Source organism: Coenobita brevimanus, chromosome 44, assembly GCF_032717465.1.
Source record: "Coenobita brevimanus isolate Jiangsu-jjx chromosome 44, ASM3271746v2, whole genome shotgun sequence".
In the NCBI taxonomy this organism is placed as follows: domain Eukaryota; kingdom Metazoa; phylum Arthropoda; class Malacostraca; order Decapoda; family Coenobitidae; genus Coenobita; species Coenobita brevimanus.
In genome coordinates this window covers 7,948,065-7,975,943 of record NC_136997.1, presented here as the reverse complement: position 1 = coordinate 7,975,943, position 27,879 = coordinate 7,948,065, and the positions used below count along the sequence as shown (strand labels likewise).

Sequence of the window (27,879 nt, the reverse complement as noted above, 5' to 3'; positions counted from 1 at the left end):
AACTTAAAATTGTCAGGCAACTTATCAACGTTTTCTTTCCATGGTAATTCCACAACATATTGTCCCTGTTCTTTGGAATATTGCACCGTTTCATACCTTCTCTCCCTTCTTATCGGTCACATTGGGACTAATACTTATGTGATCTAAGTCCCATAGAGCCGTCAGATCCTTGATTTCTGGAGCAGTATTCCTGCCATCAATATCTGCTAACTCCATTATCGGATCTACTGCCAGTTTCAGAACAGTTACCAGCTCTACTTGAATACCTTCTTCTTCTGACCGATAAGTGCCACTCAGTATATAACCATAAATTGTGGGTAACAATTATGCCTCCTTTCCTTATATAGCCAGCGTGTACAAAGTGATAATAAAAGTCCGCCCCAATCAGCAATACGACCATATCCCCACTAGTGACACTTGGATCTGCTAACCTGTAGCCCCGAGCCTTCAGATCCTGCACATTATGTTGCAGCCCCTTCCCTGGCTTATAGTTAGGTAGTTCGTCTACAACCACCGCCGTCAACTTGCTCACCTTTCTACGATGGTGGTAAAACAACTTCACTACCTCATACTCATCACTACCCCTAGAGCCAGTAAATCCTTGCAGTTGTAAACGTTCCCTTCTCATCTTGTTTACCTTCAAGTTTGCTAAACTTGATCTTAGAACAAAGGTACATTGTGAGCATTGATCTAATAGAGCCCTAACCTTGCTCTGCTGGCCCGTTTGAGTAACCAATGGAATCTGAATCTTGGCAACAACACTGCATTACGACTCGAAGCCACAGCCATTGTCACTGTTGGTTCTTGGGTTACTGTTTGTTCATGGGGTTCAGAACGAGCAGTCAGACACAAATAGTTGTAGTGTTTCTGCTGGCAATATCGACATGGCCTTACTTTGGGATTTGTACAACCCTGACTACCATGATCTGCCGACAAACACCCGACACACAGCCTCAATTGCTTTGCTCTCTTTAATTTTGCCTTCTTTGTTTTATACTTTGTACATTTAGCCCAAAAATGTCCTGGTTTAAAACACACTTTACATCCATTCCTCTGCATAGGTTCAGCGTGTTTCACTTGCTTCACTGCATATGCTGCCGTAGCGGTCTCACCCAAATGTTCTAAGGGATTCTGTCTACTTTCGATATTACATGCCTCTGTCTTTAGCACACGAACGTAATCATCTACATCCAACCACTTCTCTTTTAGTTCAAGTTTGATCACTTCTGAAAGTGTACTAGGGAGTTTATCATGGAGCAAAACAGCACAAATTTCACTCACGGTCACTCCCATCGCACGTAGTGATTCTAACGCACATTCAATTGATGCAGAATAGTCTTTTAGTTCATTCACTTCATGAGTTGGAGGAGGTAAAATACATAATTTTGCAATGTGAACACCCTTAATGCGATCTTCTTGACCGTAGGTATTCTTTAAAACTGTGACTGTTGATTCATAACTAGCTGCTACTGAACTGAATCCACTAACAATTCGGAGCGCTTCACCACTTAATTGTCCCTTAAGACATGTAAATTTCTGCATGTTTGTCAGATCTGTTCGGGAGTGCACACTGCAGTCAAATAGCTCCCAAAAACCCAGCCACTGAATCGGATCACCATCAAATATTGGCAGTTTCAGAGACGGTAATTTAATTCCCGTTGCTTTCCGACTCTCTACCTGTTCTTTTACTACCGAGTCCTTGGCGGGTAATTCTAAGGCATCTCTAATTCTATCAAGTGTCTGTTGACCTTATTAACATATTCCAAATCACTGACCACTTCTTCTTCTAGGTCTTCGTCAGGATATAATTCATACAACTCCTGATTGTAAGACTCGATCTCAGCGAGGATTTTCTCAACAGTCACTTTCATTCCTTTGATATCATGAAAGGTTGCGGCATGTTCTATAAATTCTGTCAAGTTAGTGGTCAGTTTAGTAATGGCTCCCTTTTTGGCTGCTCTAAGCCTCTTTAATGATTTTATTCTATCCATTTTTAATGATAGGCAGTTAAGTGAAAGAAGATGACAGCAAGTGCAGATTTTAAGTTAAATGTAGTCTTTCTTGGCCAGAATCCAAATAAAAATAAAATGAATTAAAACTAAGCCAAATTTCGATATCAAAATTTTGACAAATAATTTTGTTAATCTCCTGTGAGTCCAGGAGATCAAACCCTACCCCCCCTCACTAGGAGCTTGTGGCCCAAGAAGGCAACACGCTCTTTTCAGAAGGCCATCCAACACCCGTTTGTTCCCTGGTGTATCCAGGCACGCCAAACTTGCGGACATAAAAGGCTGGAACACCATCTGGAAACTGCACCGGACGATCTAGCTGGAATCTCTGGACATATGAATGCCCCACGCAACAATGGTTGATCGCCGACACAGCACAAACAATGCTCCCGGTCTCACACCAGCAGTCCCCTAATATTTATCACTAGATATAATCCTGGTCACGGCACCAATTTATGTTAGTTATTATCACTGTAGGGGGTCTTAATTATTAACTAATATAAAGCGAAACAACTCACCATTATAATATATGGTATGTGAATATGGCGTTTTGATCAGTACTCAGTATAAATATTCTAGGCCTAATAAATATGCTGAGTACTTAGCTGTGGTGTTGACGGTATTGATAGCAGAGAGATGGCTGATCGTTGTAGAGAGTTTGAGGCACGTATGTTTACTGTTTAGTGGCAGGTTGAGAACTGAACTCTCTGTCAGCAGAGAGAGAACAGTCAGCTTCGAGCAGCTTCGTGCACGAAGTAAATCAAATGAAACAACGTTACAAAAAATTATATAACTAACTACGTTGTTTTCTCCATGACCAGATTTATCTCTAGCGATAAATAATATCTTACCCAATTTATGCAGTACAGGAAATTATTTACAAAAATGTGCTGTCGTGGGCGGGAATATTTAAACCCGAAATCCACGACATACATAATGTTGAATGGTTATTGCATTCTGCCAGGACTGATGACGCTGGTCTAGAGTGCAAGCTGTTTGCAGAATCGTTTAATCTCACCCAGCTGGTAACGCAACCAACCAGAATACCTGATAATCCTGACCATAATGCCTATCTCTTGGATTCGTTCTTGACAAATTATCCAGATCAATACAGGATAGAGGTACTGTCACCACTTGGATCCTCTGACCACAATCTCATCAAAGCCTCATTAGTTAACCCCCCCACACCTCCCCGTTCTGAACCTGTCAAGGTGACCCGACGGCACTTTGATAGGGCAAACGGGGATGGATTTAGAAATTATCTTGCTGACATTCCATGGCAGTCTTTCTTCTCTAGTGATCCCATTTCTACCCAGTCCCACATTTGTGACTTAATACTAGCTGATATGGATTTATTCATACCAAGTCAACAATTCACTAAAAGATCGATCTCTCCAAAATGGTTTGATTGTAACTGTGCCAGAGCAACAGCCCAAAAGTCATTAGCATATAACTCTTACTTAAAATCAAGAACATCTGAATCACTCTCTCATTTTAAAATCGCTAGAAATCATGCAAAAACTGTAATAAATCTAGCTAAATCAAACTTTCTTTAAAGGCAAGCATCAAAACTGCTTAACAACCTTAATGACAACAGAATATTCTAGTCAACTCTTAATTCTTTCAATAAGAACTTCAACAAATCATCATCTATTCCCCTACTAAAATCTTTAGATGGCAACATTATAAACGACCCACATGCGAAAGCAGATATTTTTGCCAGTACATTTGCCAGAGTTTCTACTATAAACGATGCCAGCTAGAACATCCCAGTACTAGAACTTAATTCTCCCGAAATTGTTCCACTTAAAATACAGACAAGATACATCAAATCTATCCTAGATAATTTACCTACCAACAAAGCTCCAGGCCCAGATGGAATTCCGTCAATTGTTTTGAAAAAGTGTTCCCCTGAACTTGCCTCTGTCCTAGCTAAATTATTCAGACTATGCATACGTTCTTCTTCATTCCCAAATTCATGAAAAGAAGCCAATATCCACCCAATTCCGAAGAAAGGAAGTTCCTCTGACCCCTCTGATTACAGACCAATAGCAGTCACATCTTCTCTTGTTAAGCTATTTGAAACTTTAATACGCACATTGTTAAACATCTTGAATCCAACAACTTAATTAGTGATAGACAATATGGTTTTCGCCACGAAAGATCCACCATTGACATGTCCAATCTAACTCATACCATCCATCAATCAATTGACCTACATGAAGAAACTCCTACAGTAGCCCTTGATATTTCTAAAGCTTTCGATAGAGTATGGCACCGCTCCCTGCTGTCCAAACTCCCTTGTTATGGACTAAAGTCTTTTGCTCCTTTTATCTCCTCATATCTCAGTGACAGGAAAATAAGAGTAAAAGTAGATGATGTATATTCCATTTTCCACTCAGTTAACGCATGCGTGCCGCAGGAATCAGCTCTGCCCCCAACCCTGTTCCTGGTTCATATTAATGATCTCTTATCTGTCACCCACAATTCCATCCACTCATATGCAGATGCCTCAACACTACATAGTTCATTCACACTCAGACACCCAGTTACAAAGTCTAATATCTCTACCTCTCAACTCAGTACAGCCATCTCCATAAATCAAGACCTATCTACGATCAGTGAATTGGGACAAAATAACCTTGTCTCATTTAATGCTAGTAAAACTAAATATATACAATTTACTAATAGACTGATATTGCCAGATTCGTATATTACCTTCATTACTACTAATATTCCCATCTCCAAAAGTATTGAAATTCTCGGCGCCTCACTTAACAATGCCCTCAGCTGGACCTCTCATGTTAGATCACTTGCTAAAATTGCCTCAAAGAAACATGGATTAATGTACACAGTCCATAACTTCTTCACTGACGAGCAGTTAGCTGTAATTTATAAGAGCCATGTGCGCTCTCAGCTTGAATATTGCTCACCCTTGTGGAATGGATGTGGAGAGGTTGCATTAACACAACTAGACAAAATTCAGAACAAGGCTGTTAGAATTATTAACAACTCTGCCATTAGAAATAAACTACCTCCCCTCCAAGTAAGAAGGGATGTTGCCTCCCTTGCATTATTTTACAAATATTTTTATTGCAAATGCTCAGATGAAGTTGCGTCCACGGTGCCATTTCTCCATGCCTTCCCTCGTGCTACACAGGCATCTGGTAGCGGTCATGACTGGAATGTCACTCAGTGATATTGCAGAGCTTCTGCCTTTCAGAATTCTTTCATTCCCCATACTGCATCTCTTTGGAACTCGCTTCCCCAGACTTGTTTCCCTGCAGACTTCAACCTACAGCTGTTCAAGTCTAACTGTTACAGATGTTTTATGAACAGAGGACACCAGTAATCTGGTGTAGGGATTATTTTATTTTTATTCATTTGTTTTTCCTTCCTCTGTTCTGTTATTATATAAATATAAAATAAAAATAAAAATATTAAGGCGAATGATGGTAGAAAGTACATCAAATGAAGACATTTTAATGTCAGCCATGAAAAGTCAAACAGTGGAAGTGAGGCAGGAACAGCACCAATACCGTTTACGGTTGAATTGGAGGAAACGTCTGAACGAGGAGTTCTGCTCTATCAATAGAAGAAACAGCTGCAGAACCATCGGAGTGGTAAAGGGGAGGGAAGGATGATGAGGTAAAATTGTTAGAAAGGTTTGGCAAGGTGGCAGGAGTGTGAGGAACTTGATTTGGAGAGTTCAGAGCATTTAGTACGAATAAAACCATTTTTAGCAGAGCTAAGAACAGACTTAGGATGATTTCAGGAAGAAACATAACAGAGATGAGATTCAGGGGTGGGTTTGCTCCGGTACCTTTTGAAGGCCCTCTCATTGTTGTGGACTGCATCAGAACAAGAGTGATTGAACCAAGTTTTTCTCTTTTTTTTTTTAATTAGTCACAATATAAGAGAAAAGAGTGTACACTTTCATGCCTAAGAGAGTAAATTCTGAAATGCACAAGGCACACTCAGATGGCTCTCGGTCATGGAAACAATAGTCATTCCAGGAAAAATCAAGGACGTACTGCCTGCTTTTCTCCCATTCAGCAGTCCCAAAGTGCCACAGCCACCACTTCTTGGGAGGGTCCACAGGCCTTACTGCAGCAACAGGACAGGTTAAGATGATAACGTTTTGATTACAAGGGCCCAGCAAATAGAGATGATTAACAACATAAGCAGAAGGATTAGTTGTAAGGAAGAGGTCAGGTATGCTGGAATTTTCTCAAAGGCAGTCAGGGATATGGGGAAGGTGCTGTACAAGGTGTTTTAGGCCATTGAAGGTAGAAAAGATGTAAGTTTGTACACACACACACACACACACACACACACATATATATATATATACATATATATATATATATATATATATATATATATATATATATATATATATATATATATGTGTGTGTGTGTGTGTGTGTGTGTGTGTGTGTGTGTGTGTGTGTCAGACTCAGGACAAAGGCATCAGGGCCTATTTCTCGGGGGCAGTAGCCTATCACAAACCCCAGTAGTCCTCCTACATCTCCATATGTCACCACTTCAGTGCTAACACCCACTATCCATATTAAATACATGCTAGGGCTGTCTCATACAGGACTGGTGTATTGGTATTAGCGGGGGTTCTTTTACGACATGTCGGCGGGTCATCTGGTTGACCAAGAAAGTCTGCTTTTTATGATATTCAGATCCTTAAACTGTTCCCTGTCTTAGCCGGGATTCGAACCTGGGTCCATTAGGACTGCAGGCCGCCTCTCAACCGAATCATCCATATATATAAATATATAAATAAATATAGATAGATAGATAGATATAGATAAATAGATAGATAGATGAGAGAGAGAGAGAGAGAGAGAGAGAGAGAGAATCATCATCATCATTCATTGCAAGTTCCTTGCTGGACAAAGGCCTCCCACAACCTTCTCCACGAATTCTTTGACTGAGCCAATCTCTGCCATGTTTTGTCTGCAAACTTCTCTATCTCATCTCCTCACCTTCTGTCTGGCCTTTTTCTGCTATACTTACAATCCCTTGAGTCCAACCTCTTACTCCATGAGTTACCCCAAATTCTTGCTATATTACCTCCTCACCTCCATTTCTATTCTTTTATAACTTCTATAATGTCTTTGACTTTAGTCTGCTCTCTCTCCCAAGTTGATATTTTCCTGTCTCTTAAAGATATTCCCAACACTGACCTTTTTATTGCACTTCGAGAAAAGATTAGTTGATTTTCCTTCGATTTTGTCAGTTTTCACATCTCACAACTGAACGTTAGAGCTGGAATTATACATTCGTTATGCTTTTCGTTTCATACATATTGGCAGGCTACCTTTCATTACGTCTCTATGTTTTCTGAAAACTTTCCATTCATATGTAATGCGTCCTTTTATTTCGCTATCACGGTCTTTGGTCAGTTTTAGTATTTGCCACAAGTAATTGTACTTCCCGACTTCTTGAAGAGTTTCTTCACTTCTTCTCATTGCACTCTTTGGTGAATTTGGATTAAACATTAGTTTTACACCGGTTCATCTTTAGCCCAACTTTGAGACTTTCTCTGTTCAGGTCATTTAACATTTCTTGAAATGTCTGCCGTTTCTGAGATAAGTACAGTGTCATCTGTAAATCTTAGATGGTTAAGCCTTTTTCCATCTATGTTTACTCCTTTGTTTTCCCAATCTAGCTTTATGAAAATACTTTGTAGGCATGCTGTAAATAAGTTTGATGAAATTGTATCTCCCTGATGCATTCCCTTATCAGTTTTAATTTTTTGCAAGTCTTTATGTAATTTAAATGTCGCAGTTCCCTCTTTGTATATGTTTTCGAACAGTTTTACAATGTTCTCATTTACTCCTTGTTCTCGCAGTGAATTTTTAAATACTAAGTGCTACACTGAGTCGAAAGCAATTTTGTAGTCAACACAACCTAAGGACAGTGGTTTATTATTTTCAGTTCTTTTCTCAGTAGGCAGATTCATTGTGTGTAGATGATCAGTAGTCGAATATCCGCTTCGGAATCTTGCCTGTTCACGAGGTTGGTCCCTTCCAAATTATTTGTTATTCTGTTTGTAAGGACGTTAGTGAAGAGATTTTTAAAAAGTGATAAAAAGCTAATGCTTTGATATTTACTAAGATCTTTGGATTCACTATTTTTGGAAAGTCGTAGTAGGCAAAAATAAACAAACCTTTCAGGTAGAAATAACGAATAGATTTCAGGCTCTTAGTTATGCTGAGTGTGACATTGATCAGTTGAATGGTACACTAACAAAAGTGCCAAGAGAATCAGTGGAAGTAGTAGGGATAGCTAATACAACCAAAGCCAGCTAGTATTAAATAACGACCATCGAGCTCATGAAGAGAGAAAAGCAGATGAAAGTAAAAACTAAGAAAGACGAAATAGAAAGAGCAGAATTTAAAAAGCTTATCTACCAGAAAAGTGCGATTTGTAAACCCGTGACGAGAAACCAAGGTTCTGTACATACGCCTGCCATCATAATTTCATCTTGGTGTAAACGTTCTACATTGGTCAGGTAGTTGAACAATAAAAGACAAATAATTGAGCTAAAATACTTACATTTGCACGTGTTCTCTCATTCACGTATTATCTCTGGATGTGCATATAGCGTGGCGCCATAGCATTTATCACACATTCAATGTTTAGTTGTCTGCCCATGACTTGTCGTGTCAACGAACTGCGTCGATAAAAACTTGGCTGTTGATCGAATGATAATACCCAGAAATGTGGCAATTACCCTTGCTCCTAACAAGGAAAAACGTTCATGAAAAATTATGAACGTATTATTTGATTGTTAGAATTCTCGCAGAAAGCATTGTGTTACAGCAGGAAATATTTTTTAATTCGATTTCATTGTGGAGCATATATATATATATATATATATATATATATATATATATATATATATATATATATATATATATATATATATATATATATATATATGGCTTATTCGGTACAGAGGCGGCCTGTAGTCCTAATGGAACCAGGTTCGAATCCCGGCTAGGGCAGGGAACAGTTTAAGGATTTGAATTTCATAAAGGCTGACTATCCTGATCTACCAGATGACCCGCCAACATGTTGTAAAAGAACCCCCGCTAATACCAATACACCAGTCCTCTATGAGACGGCCCTAGCATGTATTCAGTATAGATAGTGGGTGTTAGCACCGAAGTGGTGACATGTGGAGGTGTAGGAGGACTACTAGGCCTTGGGATAGGCCACTATCCCTGAGAAATAGGCCCTGAAGCCTTTCCTCAGAGTCGGACACACACACACACACACACACACACACACACACACACACACACACACACACACACACACACACACACACAATGTACTATATATATATATATATATATATATATATATATATATATATATATATATTCTATCTATCTATCTATATAATATATATATATATATATATATATATATATATATTCTATCTATCTATCTATCTATCTATATAATATATATATATATATATATATATATATATATATATATAGACCGCTAATGCTTCTACTCACCATAATATCAGACAAAATTATTCACATTTGATACTAAACATCACAATAAATGCAGTTATTTTTACGATTGGCATTACAGCGTACAGTTCATTCGAAATATTTGAAATTCAAAAATATGCAAATACTGTGATGAAAGCTTAGACACGCATTTATTGCAGGGTATGTTTTATTAATGAGACGAATTATAACGCAAAGTCATGAACATTAGTAAAGGTACAGGGTAGTCTGCCACTAGAGAGCAGTTTAAATCACACTTCCATCCCCAACTCCTTACCCCTAACAAACCATTGGTTTCTTAGACGGATGGATCAGAGCTCTGAAGCTTTGCTCGCTCTCATGTCTTACCGCAGTAAATGTTAATTTTATTTATCCTACTGTTTGGCGTATTATTAGGTGCATAAATGCACCTTCAGTTCTAAGTGAAGTAATTATACTGAAGTTTTAGCAAATTTCAATAGAATGACCCCTCTCTACGGAGTTTGGTTTACAAATATTTATCCAGCGTCTTCTAAAAGATATACTATAGTCCACGTAACAACAAAACGTTTTTACAAGAGTGAGAGCGATGTATACTCCCAGTTAAGTTTGGAAATAAGTGACCCGACACTCAAGCTAAGTGAAAGCTAGTAACTTTGTTCCTATGTGCGGTAGAGCTTAAATTCTTTCTGCATTCATTCAGTGATTTTATATCAAGTAAAAACTCACCCCTAAAGACCTAGGAACCCCCTGGAATCTCAAGGTTTCCAATGAGAGTTCAGCTCTAGTAGGGGAACGCCTAAATCAAACTAAAAAAAACTTTTTATTTATTTATTTTTTTTTTTTGCATCAGCTTAAGCATTACATATCGATGATTCTGCATATTATTATACATTATCGTCTTTGCTCTGTTTTAATGGTGAAATCACCAAGGGAAAACAACCAATTTCGGCCTAAAATCCCAAACCCCCGGCGGGCGGCTATACCCAACACAAAATTGGTGGGCTGGGGACACTGGGTGTTAGATATAAACGCAAGTGTTTTCGAGCCACAGTTTGTAGTGGCCGCCGCTTGATCTCGTCACCAAAGGGTTGGGAGAGACACCTGCCACCCGAGGCAAGCATACAACAGTCGTCTCTATGACTCTGGCAGGTGTAGATCGATGTTTTCTTAAACCTATCGTCTGATTCCTTTCCCGTCTCACGTGGATCCCTTGCCTCATTCATCCCTGTCAAGCCTCTTTCCAAGGGTACAAGGAAAGGCCTCTGTGATAGTGCTATAGGGCGTACCGTGGATGTGACTGTGTCTAGTTTATCTAGAAATGGAGAAGTTATCACAGTGAGAGCGAAGCCAAAGTCAGGGCCATGTGCACAAGCACAAATACATCCTGCTTTGAGCACCAAAAGTTAATCATATTCTTCATGTCCTTATTCATCAACGCGACCACCTACAGACCTGGGGATTTTATTAATAAGAAGAGTTGTTAAGTAATACGGTCTTTGATTTGTTTCCCCAGTTACTATACTTTGATATATTAAGCTTTAAAACAGGCTATTTTTGGAAAAATGTCAGTACTGAGAGGACAACTGCACAATAAAAACCCTGGCGCCTAGGGGTTAATCATCTCATTAATAACCAAGTTTTTATCATTTAATTTTCGTCAACACTGCAGGTTGGCAATGGAGATTGTAGAATTTAGCACTGAGTGTGTGAAGAATACTACACAGCCTCACTTTTGTATCAGTGTGATATTGTGATAACCTGGAGCTTGCTTACTCACTTGTCACGCGCTTACAAAGCGCACATTACTAGTACGAATTCGTGCCTTGTACTTTTGGGAGCCACATATCCACCCATCCACTCATCCACCTATTCAGCCCATCCAACACAACCCACCGACCCCACCCCGGCCACAACATTTTTTTCACTGCTTTACTTGACTATCCATTCATGTTCAACGTTGTATTGAGTGGCTTAATAGAAAATTTGGCAACGTTGCACCTACCACATCCCTTCAAGCAAAATAAGGTTTTATGTTAAGTTAATGTTAAGTTAGGCCTAAGATCGTCAGGATAGGTTGATTTAATGTCAAAACATCGTTTTTCTGATGATTTTATGGTTTGATTAGCCGAATTGTCTCACCGATTCCAGAGTGAAGTTGCAACATTGCCTAGTCATTTTTTACCGAACTCACACCAGCACTGTCGATATAACTGAATGTCCAAGTGTAATGGAATAAAAAATACGCATCCTGGCCACCCAAACCTGCCCTGTCACCTGGACAAATTACCGAGCCCAGGACCTGGAAAGGTGGCGTCTTCACTGTGGGTCTACCCCTCAGAGGCTGTCGAAGCAGAAGAGGACAGTATGGGGGCCATACCACCGCAACCCCCCCCCCCCGCCCCTTACGAGGCCCGAGACCCTGGGAGTGGCTTTGGTCACCCGGGCAAGTACCACATCTCCCAGCACAACACACACAACAACACCGTTTTGACAACACCGAGAAATGACTTCCCGGCGGTCATTTCTCGACGACTTCTTCAAGCCGGGGACATTGAGAGCAATCCAGGACCCACCAACATATACACGTGTCCAGCATGCTCAAAACCTATCACTTCGAGCCAACAGACAAAAGGTTCATTTCAGTGCAATTCCTGAAAGAACTGGACCCATTACACCTGCACACCACTTGCATCCAGAAAACATCACACAAACACCTTGACCAGTTCCTTATGTTCCTTCCTCCCACCCATTAACCCCCCACCAAGCCCACTCCTACATCCTCCACACCTCCTCAGCCTAACCCACTGATCCTTCCCACACCATCCAATCCCCCAACCCCTCCCATTCCACCCCAATCTATTTCACCCCAACCCTTACCTCCATCAGAACCCTCTCCTACCCCTTCCCCTCTACCCACACCCCGACCTCCCCCCCCCCCCATGCTGCAGCACCCAACACACATCGCACACACAGCATAAACATCCTTCAAATAAACATAGATGACATAAACACCAAAAAACAACAACTCACACAATTCATCAAACAACAAAATATACACACTGCCATCTTACAAGAAATAAAACTACACAGAACACAAAAAACACCGACATTTCATAATTTCACCACCGTTAAACAAGACCGGGCAGACGGCGGTGGCGATGGACTCATCACCCTGGTACACAAATCCATCAACTTTTCAGATGCTAGTGCAAACACCAAGTCACTTCCCCCCCACATGACACCACAACAAAAATACAGTCAATAAAAATATGCACTGGTAACAAATCACACATAACAATCGTCAATACATACATTTCCTCCTAATCGTCCCCTACAGTACCACACAATTTCTCCACAAATACACCACATCATTAACATACCCAACATCATCCTGGGTTGTGATTTCAACGCCAAGGCTTAGGCCTGGCGTGTCAACAACCCTAACACAGACAGAGGGCTGGTACTATAATCCCAAACAGATAATCTTTTCATGCTCAGTAATCTCTATCAACATACCTATATCCCACACCAATCCCTCTTTCTCTCATAATCCCCAGACTTCACTTTTTCCTCTCCAAACTTTGCTCCCACACCATCCTGGAGAGTGGTCAAAACCCTTGGCTCTGACCACTTCCCAATCATCATCACCACCAAGACCAGAACCACCCCAGCTGGCCACAGACACACATACACTAATTATAAAAGAGCCAGCTGGGAGGCCTTCACAACTGAAACAGAACAACACTTTGAAACATTAAACAGTACATTCATCACAAACATCAACACCACTGTGCACACTTTCAATACAATTATTCAAAACGCGGACAAAAGGCATATCCCTAGAGGCAACTGACAGAGGCCCAACCCCAACTTCACATCAGAAATTCAAAGCCTCATCAGTCAACGAGACACACTACGACACTCCCCAACACCCACACACCAGACACCGTACAACAAATAAAAGAACTCAACAATCAAATAAATAATAAAATATCAGAACAGCAAACTCTAAACTGGAATAATTATCTCCAAACACTGGATCACAAACCAAACACCAGCAAACTCTACAAAACACTAAACAGCATCACACTCTCCAACAGTAACACTACACAATCACATGCTGCCGTCACAACAACAGACACCATCCCTTCAAACAAACAACAAGCAAACACTCTCATCAATCACTTTTCACATGTCAACCATCTAAACCCCCATCGAGACGACCGACGTGTCATCCGACGTAAGAGACAGTTCCCCACAGACCCAGACTTTGCACCACCAAACGAAGTACATCATTAGCAACCTCATGCACTCATCTACCTGTGGACCAGACGCCATAAGATACATACGCCTTAAACACCTTGGACCACAAGGCATACAAACACTCACCAACATATCGAATTACAGCTACTCACACAACATAATACCCAGCATCTGGAAGCATGGCACTATCATCACGATCCCTCAAACCAACAAAGATCCCCGCTTTACTTTCCTCACACCGCCTCATCACACTCCTCTGCATCCCCTGCAAAGTCACTGAACGACTGGTACTACAGCTTGTTACACCTCACACTCCCCTAGCCCTATCACAACATGGTTTTAAGCCACTACATTCAACAAACACTTATCTTACAGACCTTACACAGAGAGTTTTTGATGGCATGAATTCAACTAGGCCACCACAAAGAACACTCCTAGTCACACTAGACACTAGCAAAGCTTTTGATGCCATCTCCCGCCGCAACCACACAAACAAAATATTCAACACAAACATGCACAGTAACAAAAAAATAGCTGGCAAACTACTTATCAGGCAGATGTGCACATGTAACATTTGCCTCTCAGTCTTCGAACATCAGAAGCTTCACATATGGCGTCCCCTAAGGCTCTGTTTTGTCCCCTACACTGTTTAACCTATACATGCACGACATACCCGCACACCACAGATACACATAGCTTCCTATGCTGACGAAATAACACTTGCATGTACACACCAAAGAAGCAAACACCGCCGCACGCATCCTCCAACCTTACCGCAATACACTTCACGAATGGTTCATCACAAGCAGGCTCAAAATAGCCCCAGCCAAATCTACGGTGACTCACACTCTGGACAGCAGAACATAGTCACATACCACAGCTTACCATAAACAACACTTCCCTACCACACACACACACACACACACACACACAGAATACATCAGTGTCATTTAAACAACACATTACAAACATTAAAGATAAATTAACATCAAGACTCAACGCCTTGAGGCCACTTGCCCATACAACATCTGGACAGAAAAAAGAAACCACCACCACAATATACAACCAATATATACATTCAGTGATGAATTATGCAAGCCCTGCTTGGGCTTCTAACCTCATTGAAACACACTACAACACTCTACAGACCATACAGAACAAGGCCCTAAAAATAATCACAGGCTGCACAGCTACAACACCCACAGACCACTACACCAAAAAAACAAAGTCCTCAAATCAAGGATCATCTCGACATGAAAGGTACCCAAATTCTAGCTGCAGCCTCCACAAACCCACAGCATCCACTGCACTACATGGCAGCATATCCACATACACCAAGGAACATCAAAACAAAACCCAGCACGCTGTAGCATACACAAATACTGTCATCTCTCCCTTCTTGCCCACCTCAGACGAGCTCCCAGAAGCATATCCATACTCAAATCACTCGCTGCTCCATTCAAAGACAACACACAGCTGCATGCACGGCCCCCTGATATCCTCCCTTCTGAATCCTATCTCCCTCGCGAGGACAGGCTCCACCTGACCAGGATGAGATGTGGGCATGATCCAGCCCTCTTAAGTTATCAGAAAAGGCTGGATGACTCCGTAACTGATGCCTGTCCAGGATGTAACACAGCACCCCGTATTATTAAGCACATTATGGAAGACCGCATTGTACACAATCACCTACGCCAACAACACAACATACACTTCTTGAGAGCTCTGTAGGAAAGCTCGGTCTCAGCCGTGGCCTTCCTTAGGGACTGAGGGCTATGCGGCCAGACTGACTAGGGAACAACTATTACTACTCCTACCACTCAGCCCACCGATCCCGACAATCCATCCTGCTCACCCTCAGATGCCACCCACCAAGCTCACCTAATCGCCTAATTTTGCCACCCAACATATCCACCCATTCACTTACCCACCCTGAACCCATCTAGTTACACAATCCACCACACACCCAGAACATTCCAGCTACGCAATCTTCTCAGTCACCCTGGCCACCCACCGTGTCCACTCACCATGGGGACTCATTCTGCCCACACATTTCAATGACCCATCTTCCCCACCAGCCGCAGCCACTCACTATCCCTACCCACAAATCCCTCCCACCTTGCGTACCCAACTTTACCATCCATTATATCCATCACACAACGCTCCCACTGTACTCACGCGCCTCTCCCACCCTGGGAACTCACATATCCTATCCCCCAACACCCCCCACCGACCCATCTGTCCATCCACATCCCCATCTCTCCTTCTTACCCATCCCCATTTACTCCTCAATTTCATCCTGCCATTCAACTTACCCACTCCTCCCCAACCACCCACTGATCCTGCCTCTCACCCACTCAGCTCACCATATTCATCAACTCATCAATTTATCTACCTCCACAACCCATCCCAAGCCACTTCACGCACTCTACTCAACCAACCCACTCCACCCTTACCAACCATCCTGCCCATCCAATTAGGCGATGCATCAAATCACCACAACCACCAACCCAATCTTATCCACTCCACTCACTCAACCAACTGACTCCAACACACACACACACACACACACACACACACACACACACACACAAAGAGAGAGAGAGAGAGAGAGAGAGAAAGAAAGAGAGTGTTCAGAACGACTTCACCCACTAATCATCCTCAATGCTTGTGTTTCCCAGAGGAAAGTTGGTCCCAAATCTTACAAATTACAGTTTGAAGGTTGACTGTATAACCATTCTACAGTATGAACAGCAAGCAATAATGAAACATGTATAGATATCAGATTTCAGATTTTACAGAAACATTCGTTCATTTATACTATTGCCCACTGAACAGCATATCATGAAATCTTAATGGATATACATCCATAACATAGCTACAATAAAGGGTGTATGTCGAAAGTACGAAAGACATCCATCCATCCAATATATTATCACTATGTCGGGAATCGAACCCGGGACTCTCAAGTGAGAGCCAGGCAGCACACCAATATACTACGACCAGATAAATGTTATCCCACATTGTCACAATCTTGTAACCAGTGCCCCTCCGTGGTGTAGTGGTCCCTTGTGTCCCTTGTGGTGTAGTGGTATGCTGCCTGGCTCTCACCTGAGAGTCCCGGGTTCGACTCTTGGCATAGTGGTAATATATTGTATGATTTTTCCTGTGTAAAGTACTGGTTTATATCTTCATTCTGACTTGCCGTAAGTGCATGGGATAGATTAAAAACATGTACTTGCCCCTGTGCCAGGGGGCTATCTCATCCTCTTCATGCCCACAGTGGGGGCAGAGGAACATTGGGTAGGAGATTGTAACAATGTGCCATTACTTTTGCCCGGTCATGATGTAGTGGTATGCTGCCCGGCTCACACCTGAGAGTAACGGGTTCGATTCCCGGCATAGTGGTGATATATTGGATGGTTATTCCTATTTAAAGTACAGGTGTCTCATCATACAAGAGACAGTACACTGTGCAAACCAAGGTCTAGTGAGAGAACAGATCTGATCGTTTTGCGTCCCCGCGCACCTTCGTGACGTCACACGGTACATTTCTCGGGGGTTCAGAGAAAACACGTAAAGTCGGTGGGTAACTGCGACAAATCACCACAATTTCCTAACTTATGTTATCGCCCTCGTCAGTGTTGTAATATAACTCTATTGGTGTGAATCTTACTACTGTTACTGAATGTTTCCTAATTTATAGCTTCAGTACTGTAAACTTCATAAGCAGAGTATATGAACTTTGAACATTTGAATTCATCATTTGTACCAGACTTATCATTTTCACTATGGTGGTGATGAAACATTATTGCTGTTCATTCCTTAGTGTTAATGCGTTCATCATCATCTTCCTCATCACTATTAACATACCTCTTATCATCGTCATCATCACTGTCACTACCATAGCTCCTCCAACTTCTATAAATATCTTCGTCACACACACACACACACACACACACACACACATACACACACACACACACACACACACACACATTCCGACAAACAAGGCTGCATACGACACTAGAAACACAAAGTACCATCATCGTCATTTTTCATGATTACAACTACCACTCTCACAGTCAGTATCACCATTATAATAATTACCATCGCAATCATCACCAATGTATGACTACCATAATTCCCTCAGCTTCTACAGTGTACCTGTCTTACCGTTATAATCACAACCACCAAAACCACCGCCATCATCATCATAATCACTGCTGCGTCACTTCCATATAGTTACTTCAACTTCCATATCAGTCGTTTTCACACACATACTTCAGGCAAATAAGGAAGAGAATGGAGGGCACTACAAACACAGAGTGAACCTTTTAAAACTTTAAAACATAAGAAAAATCATATAAACAGTAGGCTGATTACTCCATGCTAAGCAGCTCCTGCAAGACTCTGACTACACTAGTAACACACCACCACACCACATCAGATATACCACACCACACACACCACCACACCACATCAGATAAACGACACCACACACACCACACCACATCAGGTATACCACACTACACACGCCACCACATCACATCAGATATACCACATTACACACGCCACCACATCACATCAAAAATACCACATTGCACACACCACCACACCACACTTTCCCAAGGATGATAAAGGTGTTATATATATATATATATATATATATATATATATATATATATATATATATATATATATATATATATATATATATATATATATATATATATATATATAAATTTCTAGGTTATATTTTACAGAGTATCACCATATTGGCATCATTTACTGTGTTTTCCCTGAACATGGGAGGGGAGAGAATCAAGGTACTCCTAAAATTTTATTTGGGCATGTTTTGATTTGACCCAGTAATTCAAAATTTCAAATGTGTCTCGACTATCTTACAATCCACACAAATACCTATATATATTTTATTTTGGCAATCATTTCTTCAGTGAGTTATTGTAACCCTTATTGCTAATAATGGCTGCACTCTGACAACCAGCCGGCTGCAAAGTTACCTTTCAGCCTTGGTAAGTTGAATTGCTGACATTAATATTATCTCTGCCACAAAAATAAATCCATCTTTTTTTCAATTCCTTATCCTTTAGGAAAAGATATGAATGTATATCTTCTTTTTTCCTTATTTTTACGTTCTGAAAATGTGCACCTGTAAACAGCACAGCACACCATTAGCCTAGCCTGGGGTGAAAAGTCAGGAGGAGCTGAGGATCATCACCAAGGCAGAGTCTAACTCCAACTGATTGCCTTAACCCTACTGGAGTGACGTGCTGAGGTGCCGCGTTACGTCATGCGCAGAGTGGTCCCATTTTTTGCCAGAAATGATCAGACCTTGTATGTCACTAGACCCTGGTGCAAGCTGCTATTAAAGCAGTACTGGACACTTCCATCTGTCATCCTCCTCTTTCACGATCCCCAAATCCTCCCCCCTCACCCTTCCTCCTTTCCCACGCCTCTGTATTGCCTTCCTGGGTTCATTTACCTGTCTCACCTCTTTGAAAGTTGAGTTGAAACAGGGATGTGTCATGTCTCCATGGTTGTTCAATCTCTACATGGATGGGGTAATAAAAGAGGTACAAGGTAGGGTAGTGGATGCTGGAGTGGCCCTGGTGAGAGAGGATAGTGTTTGGAAACTCCCTGTACTGTTGTTTGCAGATGATACTGTGTTGTTGAGTGAAGATGAAGGGGAGCTGCAAGGCTTGGTGGATGAGTTTGGGAGAGTGTGTAAGAAACGGAATCTGAAGGTGAATGTAGGGAAGAGTAAAGTGATGGTCTTTGAGAGAGGTGAAGGCAGTGAATGTACAGCGAGGTTGGATGGTGAGGTAATGGAAAATGTGAGTATGTTTAAGTACTTGGGTAGTGTGATGAGTAAGGATGGGGGTTTGGAGGGTGAAGTGCTTGAAAGGGTACAGCAGGGAAGAAAGGTTGCTGGTTCTTTGAAAGCAGTGATAAGAAACAGGGAAGTGAGCATGGAAGTGAAAAAGTTACTACATGACAGTATTGTGATACCAACTCTAACGTACGGAAGTGAAGCTTGAACGTTGTTGGAAGGACACAAGTCAAGAGTGAGAGCAGTGGAAATGAGTTATTTAAGAGGAGCCTGTGGAGTCACATGGAGAGACAGGCTGACGAATGAGGATATAAAGGAGCGTTGTGGTGTTGATGTGGATGTGATAGGAAGCGTTATGAGGAACACACTGAGGTGGTTTGGCCATGTGGAGAGGATGGAGGGTGAAAGACTGACGAAGAGAGTGTATGTGAGTGAGGTGGAGGGGGGAAGAGGGAGGGGGGTGCCTAGGATGAGATGGAGGGATGGGGTGGAGAGGTGTATGAGAGAGGGGGGTGTGAGTTGGGAGCAGGGCAGTGAAATGGCAGGGGACAGGGCGACTTGGAGGCGATTTGTTTGTGGCCACCCCAAACGGGATTGAGGCATCTGGCAATAGATAGATAGATAGATAGACCTCTTCCCACCGAATGTTTCTTACAAGCTTTAAATATCCTCAAGCTTCCATTCCTGCAATACGAAGCACGCAACAGTGTTTTAAGCAATCAGTCACTGACAGTTATGTTGATTTATACACTCTCCTGCATGCTTTACCTAATAATTTAAAAGTGGATTTTATTGTCTGTCCGACTTTGGGCATAGACCAATCAACATCTAGCATGAGACCTAGTAGTCTCACGTGTCACACACTGAACACCCCAGATAACATAGGATTTGAATATTACTAGTGTCCATACCTTTTATAAATTAAATCATGTATTATCAAAAATTTTGGTAAGTCTGTATAACCTTCCTGTCGACTTTTTGGAGTGCGAAACTATCACTGCATGGTAGAAAAGATGGCATATTACCAGAAGTTCAAAGGATCTCTGAGGATAATTCTTCCAAAATGGTATCGTTGCAATCAAGCACCCGCATGACTATAACTTGTAGCATTGACCACACAAGCTGATTTTCATTTCCCCCATGCAAAGTTACTGAATAGAACTCCCACCTTAACCCCATGCTCGTGACATCCCTCCATGTTATACCCCCATACACACACTAAAGCGCGAAAGAAATACAGTACTACTTTGCTCGAAGTGTGTGTGTGTGTGTGTGTGTGTGTGTGTGTGTGTGTGTGTGTGTGTGTGTGTGTGTGTGTGTGTGTGTGTGTGTGTGTGTGCTTGCGCGCGCGCGCTTATGCATGCGTGTTTCTGTGTCTGTGCGTGTGTCTGTAGGTGTGCATTTGTGTCAGTGCGTGTGTGCGCGTATGTGTCAGTATGTGTGTGTGTGTGTGTGTGTGTGTGTGTGTGTGTGTGTGTGTGTGTGTGTGTGTGTGTGTGTGCGTGCGTGCGCGCGCCTATGCATGCGTGTATTTGTGTGTGTGTGTGTGTGTGTGTGTGTGTGTGTGTGTGTGTGTGTGTGTGTGTGTGTGTGTGTGTGTGTGTGTGTGTGTGTGTGTGTGTGTGTTGGTGTGGGTGGGTGCGTGTGGGTGTGTTTGTATGTGTGCGTGTCTGTGTGTTTGTATGAGTACTTCGTGTTTGTGTCTTACTGTGTCTGTATTACTCTCTCTCTCTCTCTCTCTCTCTCTCTCTCTCTCTCTCTCTCTGTATTCAAGAGTAGACTGTAGCACCATTCGAGCAGGGCAGTACTCCCGAGGTGGATGGAAAGCTGATGACAGGGAGTGCTGGAGCTCCCGTTTCATCAGCCCTCAGGACTAGTTCCTGACCATCCCCCTTTGCTGAACTTTTTCAGTGTCTCAGTTACACAGAGAGTAGGCCAGCATGCTCTCCAGTACAAATTTCTCTATCAACACCAAACTACATGCACAGTACACACTACACTTCCTATTCAAAAAAAAAAAAAAAAATTGCGTCTCTTCACCAAGCCTCGGAGTCTCCAGGGGGGGGGACCATAAATGCCCCCACCATCCGCCCCTCTCCCGGTGACGACTCGAGGTGCCTGGAACCACTGTCTGACTCTCTTCTTCTTCATTTCTGCAACATTCGCGGCCTTTCCTCTAACTTTCGCTCTGTTGAGCACCACCTCTCCTCCTCTAAACCTCACCTTCTTTTTCTAACGGAGACTCAGCTGTCTGAGGCAACTGACAGCAAACCCTTTTCTGTATCCTCTTACTTTCTCTATACTCATTTCAAAGCCAAAGGTGGCTGTTGTGTATATATACGCAACGATTTATCTTGCTCTCGTGTTCCTGAACTCGATTCTTCTGAATTCTCTACACTCTGGCTTCGGCTTTCCTGTCATTCTCTGACTAAATATATCTGTGCTGTTTACTTATTCTCTAATTCTACTGACTATCAAAAATTCTTCGACTATCTTACTTCTACGATGGAACACATTCTATCCATTTCTCCTTTCTCTGAAATCTCCATTCTAGGAGATTTCAATGTTCACCACCACCTTTCGCTCTACTCTCCTTTCACGCATCCACCTGGTGAACAAGCCTACATCTTTTCTATCCTTAATGACCTAGAGAAGCTTGTACAGCACCCTACCCGTATCCCTGACCGCCTTGGAGAAAGCTCCAACATACTTGACCTCTTCCTCACAACTAATCCTTCTGCTTACTCTGTTAATCTTTTCTCTCCGTTGGGCTCCTCCGATCACAACCTTATTACCTTAACCTGTCCTATCACTCCGGCACGGCCTGTGGACCCTCCAGGGAAACGTCGTCTGTGGCACTTTGGAGCCGCGGACTGAGAGGCCCTCAGGCAGTACTTCTTTGATTTTCCCTGGAATGATTATTGCTTCCATGGCCGGGAGCCATCTGAGTGTGCCTTGCGCATTACGTAGGTTATTCTCTCAGGCATGGAAGCATACATTCCTTTCTCATATCCTTTGACTAACGCAAGAAAGCCTCGGTTTAATCACGCTTGTTCTAATGCTGTCTGCAACAAGGAGAGGGCCTACAAAAGGTACCAGAGCCAACCCACCCCTGAATCACATCATCTTTACGTTTCTGCCCGGAATCGTGCTAAGTCAGTTCTTCGCTGTACTAAAAATAATTTCATCCATACTAAATGCTCTCAACTCTCCAACTCGAATTCTTCCTGCTCCTTCTGGCACCTTGCCAAAAATCTTTCTAACAACTTTACCTCATCATCCTTCCCTCCTCTTTTCTACTCTGATGGTTCTGTAGCTATTTCTTCTACTGATAAAGCAGATCTCTTCACACAGACTTTCTCCTCCAATTCCACCTTAGACGATTCCGGTGCTGTTCCTCCATCACTTCCCCCCTCTGACTTCCTCATGGCTGACATTAAAATTTCTTCAGTTGATGTATTTTCTGCCATCACTGGCCTCAGTACTAACAAGGCATATGGGCCTGATGGGGTCCCTCCTGTTGTTCTCAAGAACTGTGCTTCTGTGCTTACACCCTGCCTAGGCAAACTCTTTCGCCTTTGTCTGTCAACTTGTACCTTTCCTTCTTGCTGGAAGTTTGCTCTCATTCAGCCAGTTCCAAAGAAGGGTGACCACTCCCAACCCTCCAACTATCGTCCAATTGCTTTAACGTCCTGTATTTCAAAAGTTTTTGAGTCAATTCTAAATAGAAAAATTTTAAGGCATCTTTCCTATCACAACCTTCTTTCCGATCGTCAGTACGGGTTCCGTCAGGGACGCTCCACTGGCGATCTTCTCACCTACCTTTCAGACTCCTGGTCATCCTCCTTTCGGGACTTTGGCGAAAGCTTTGCCATTGCACTTGACATCTCAAAGGCTTTCGATCGAGTCTGGCATAAATCTTTAATTTCCAAACTGCCCTCCTACGGTTTCTATCCTTCTATCTGTGCCTTCATCGCTAGCTTCCTTTCTGGTCGTTCTATAGCCGCTGTTGTAGACGGCCATCGTTCTTCTCCTAGATCTATCAACAGTGGTGTTCCTCAGGGCTCTGTCCTATCATCAACTCTCTTCCTTTTATTCATCAATGATCTTCTAAGCTGTACATCTAACCCTATCCACTCATAGGCTGATGACTCCACCCTTCACCTTTCCATTCGGTTCCCGCAACGCCCATCTCAACAGTTACTTCAGCAAACAAGGGATGAGGCTATGGCACACCTAATGTCTGACTTGGCTCGTATCTCTGACTGGGGTAAAAATAATATGGTTGTTTTTAATGCATCTAAGACTCAGTTCTTACACCTATCAACCTGACAAAATCTTCCACAGGTATACCCACTAATGTTTAATAATATTCAGCTTAATCCTGCATCATCCTTGAACATGCTTGGGGTTTCATTTACTCGGGACTTATCTTGGAAAAATCATATTACATCTCTTGTAAAATCTGCTTCCAAGAGATTGGGTGTGCTAAGCCGACTCCACTCTTTCTTTACCCTTGCACAATTGTTGACTCTATACAGGGGTTTTATCCGCCCCTGTGTGGAGTACAACTCTCACGTGTGGGGAGGCTCCCCACATACAGCTCTTCTCAATAGGGTGGAGTCAAAGGCTTTTCATCTCATTAGCTCTCCTCCTCTTACTGACTCCCTCCAACCTCTGTCTCTTCGCTGCACTGTTGCATCTTTATCTCTTTTCTATCGCTACTTTAATGGTCACTGCTCCTCTGAACTGTCTGCTTGCATTCCTCCACCTCTACAACGGGCGCGTAGCACCCGTCTGGCAGCGAACTCTCATCCCTTTTCTGTCCAACTCTCTAATGCAAGAGTTAACCGTTACTTCCAGTCTTTCATTTATGCAACAGGTCAGCTCTGGAACTGTCTCCCTCTGTTTGTATTTCCTGCTGCCTATGATCTCCAGTCTTTCAAATGCAGTGTGTCCAGGTATCTCAAAATGATCGGATCTTGAATTTGGCTCTCTATTGTATTTTGTTTTTCTCTTGGAAGGAACTGTTACTGCGGGCTCATGGCCTTTGGTTCCTTCTTCCTCGCATAAAAAAAAAAAAAAAAGTTGGTTGAGTGGGTGGGGTGCATGAGGTTGGACTGGTGGGTGTGGTAGTTCTGTACATCCCCAGGGTGGGTGGGCAGAATGGTTGGTAAGAGCAGAGTGATTTGGTTGGTAGGTTGTGTGGAGTGGCTTGGGGTGGGTTAAAGGGGTAGAGGGGTTGGTGTGTGGATGCGTGGAGTGGACTGGGTTGGTGATTGGCTGGATCGGCGAGTGGTCGAGGAGGGGTCAGTAAGTTAGATTTGGATGGGATGAGTTTGGTGGATGAGTGGAGTTCGAATGAGTAGGTAGGGTGGGAGGGGTGAATGTGGTTGGTTAAGATGGGAGATTTGGCATGTGGATGGGCGGGTGAGTAGGTGGGAGGAGTGGGTGGATGGGATGGGTAGGTTCCCAGGGTGGGATAGGTGGATGCACACGGTGGGAGAGTTGGGTGGGTGGATGTGATGGATGGCATTGTTGGGTGTGCAGGGTGGGTGGCCGGTGTCGGTGGCCAAGATGGGTGGTCGGGATGTGTTAGATAAGTGGGTCGCCTGGGTGAGTGGACACGGTGGGTCGCCAGGGTGGCTGAGAAGGTTGTTAGGCAGGGGCTGTTTGGGTGGGTGATGGATTGTTTGGGTGGATGGGTTAATGGTGGGTAGATGAGGGGATGAATGTGTTCGGTTGCGTTGTTAGGTGAGCTTGGTGAGTGGCATTCCTGGGTGGGAAGGTAGATGGCCGGGATCGGTGGGCTGGGTGGGTCGTCCAGGTGGCTGGGAAGGGTGAGTGGCTGGTGTGGGGCCGGTGATTTGTGTTGGATGGGCTGGGTGGGTAGGAGGATGAGTGGATGGTTCGATGTGTGGCTTCCCAGATTGCAAGGCAGGAGAGGGACTTATATGGATAGTAATCATATAACTTGTCCCTGTTTCTTGGATTTTAATATATCGTTTGGATGACGTTGGATAAATATTTGGAAACCAAATTCTATACAGTGGGGTCATTCTACTGAACTCTGCTAAATCTTTAATAAATGCACGAAATAATATACATAATAGTATGACAAATAAAAGTAACATTACATGCGGCATGACGTCGAATGAGCGAAGCATCTGATCCCCCATCCAACTGTCTAAGAAATCAGTGCCTCAGTGGAGGTAAGTAAGGGTAGTTGGGGAGTGAACGGTTGCGAATAACCTGCCCTCTAGTGGCAGACAATCCCGTTCCATTCTTAGTGTTCATGAGTGTACTATAGATGCCGCTCACTCAATATCATCAATTTATTACACATATTAAAAATCCAGGCTTCCAATACCCTTAAGTGTTTTAAAATTGCACAAACTGAACATGGGCTCAAAGGAACAGAGAATACTTCAGGATAATATGTAAATAAACTTTGGTAAGGCTGCACTGTATAAAAAATAAAACAGACATTTCTCCTTTTCTTGTCTGTGTTTTAGAATGGCTTCATTCTATTAATGTGCTTGACCGATTGCTTTTTGACACACTTATCTAGGTTAATGTTTTTGGTTTTTACTTCCTTAGTTCGCATTGAATTAAGTCGTAGGCTAAGTGTGGTGGAGGGGTCGGGAATGGCGTCAGCAATTTTTGGAATGGAGGTACCCCTCTCCCCACGTCCCCCCCACCTTACCGATGGCTACGCTGCTGCTCCAGGCAGACTGGAATCTCAGACACTTTCATGTTTCCCTCTTAAACCAATCATGATCACAGGAGAGACCTCAAAATTATAGGAATTATTCAGGATAGGTTACACACATGATTAACATTCAGACAACAAAAATCCAAATGCATACCGTGAACTCGATGCCTTGAAAACACCAACAGGCATTAAGAGGAATTACGGAAGACAGTCTACAAAACGAAATATTGGGACGGCACTATATTACGGTAGTCCAATCTGCTTCTCAGTTCAACCACCACAAACAATACACCGAATGCCACAGCACACCCCTTATATGCCACCCACTACTACATTTTAGAAATATAATTATACTCACATATCCCCTCTGCTATCCAAAGTTTTAAGCCAAACAATATTTTTCACTAATTCCCACCAGACATCCATCCATCCCTCAGAAACTACCATACCCAGAGAGACATGACTACAGCGAACATGATTTCGATGCGGCTATCATTTATCACAATTTCTCTGCCAGCACAAAATGTTGAGTTCTTCTCACAGCACAATGCAATTATTAATTTATAGCACAATTACTCGCCTCATGTACCTATCACAGTACATACAGTCCTGCAACATGACCTCAATTAAAGATCTGTTGGAAAGCCCAGTTAAAGTGGCCGGTTACCTACCGCCCTCTGAGCTCACGTTCATTTAGACCTGGAGTTGGAAATACCACTATTACCATCTATAGTCAGCCTGTTGATCCCATAGGTTAGTGTTTTTATACATTTGCCCTTTTTTCAGTGCAAAAGTTGGGTAAGATGTCGCCTGTGAAATTAATTTAAAAAAAAAGTAAAATCGAATGTCAAACACTAACATAACTACACTTAATTTGTCTAGGAAAATCAGAAGTATCCAAATAATTTTCAATATTTTACCTTCAGTTTAATGGCGGTGGCAACTGATAATTGACAGCACTGATAATTGCTTGGACCTTTTCAGCCGTGATACCACAAACTATCACGGACCTTTTCAACCTTGATAGTACGAAACATCAGGCTCAGCATCATCACCGTCAGCGTTTATCCTAAGGGAGTGCCATCCCTATTGGACACACTACTGTAAATATATAAAACTAATATTTCCCCTAAGTATTCGCTTTTAAGTAACAGTAGGAATGGCTTATAACCGGAATGCGATGGTGATTGTGTGGGGAAAGGCAAGGAGGAGTGAACATATCCGGCTGTCCCTGTCTCTGGGCAAACATTGTGAGACCCGAGTGGAAAGGAATTCAAGGCTTCCAAAGAAGGTTGCAAAGGCTGCATGATGACAAGCTACACACACACACACACACACACACACACACACACACACACACACACACACACACACACACACACTCACACAATATTTACCGCACGGTGTTAACCAAGCATATAAGGTAGGTGTTTTATTTAATCCATCAGAGATTAACCATAACTATACAAAAAAAAAAAAAAATAGTGGTCTCTTGTTTTGCACTGT

The 27,879-nt window shown here is 42.5% G+C and overlaps 1 protein-coding gene across 1 annotated transcript in view; it reads right to left on the bottom strand.

Annotated features, from left to right (window-relative positions):
• Positions 1 to 27,879, bottom strand: part of LOC145397960 (glutamate receptor ionotropic, delta-2-like) — a 167,430-nt gene that overhangs the window by 69,540 nt on the left and 70,011 nt on the right. The window lies entirely within an intron of this gene.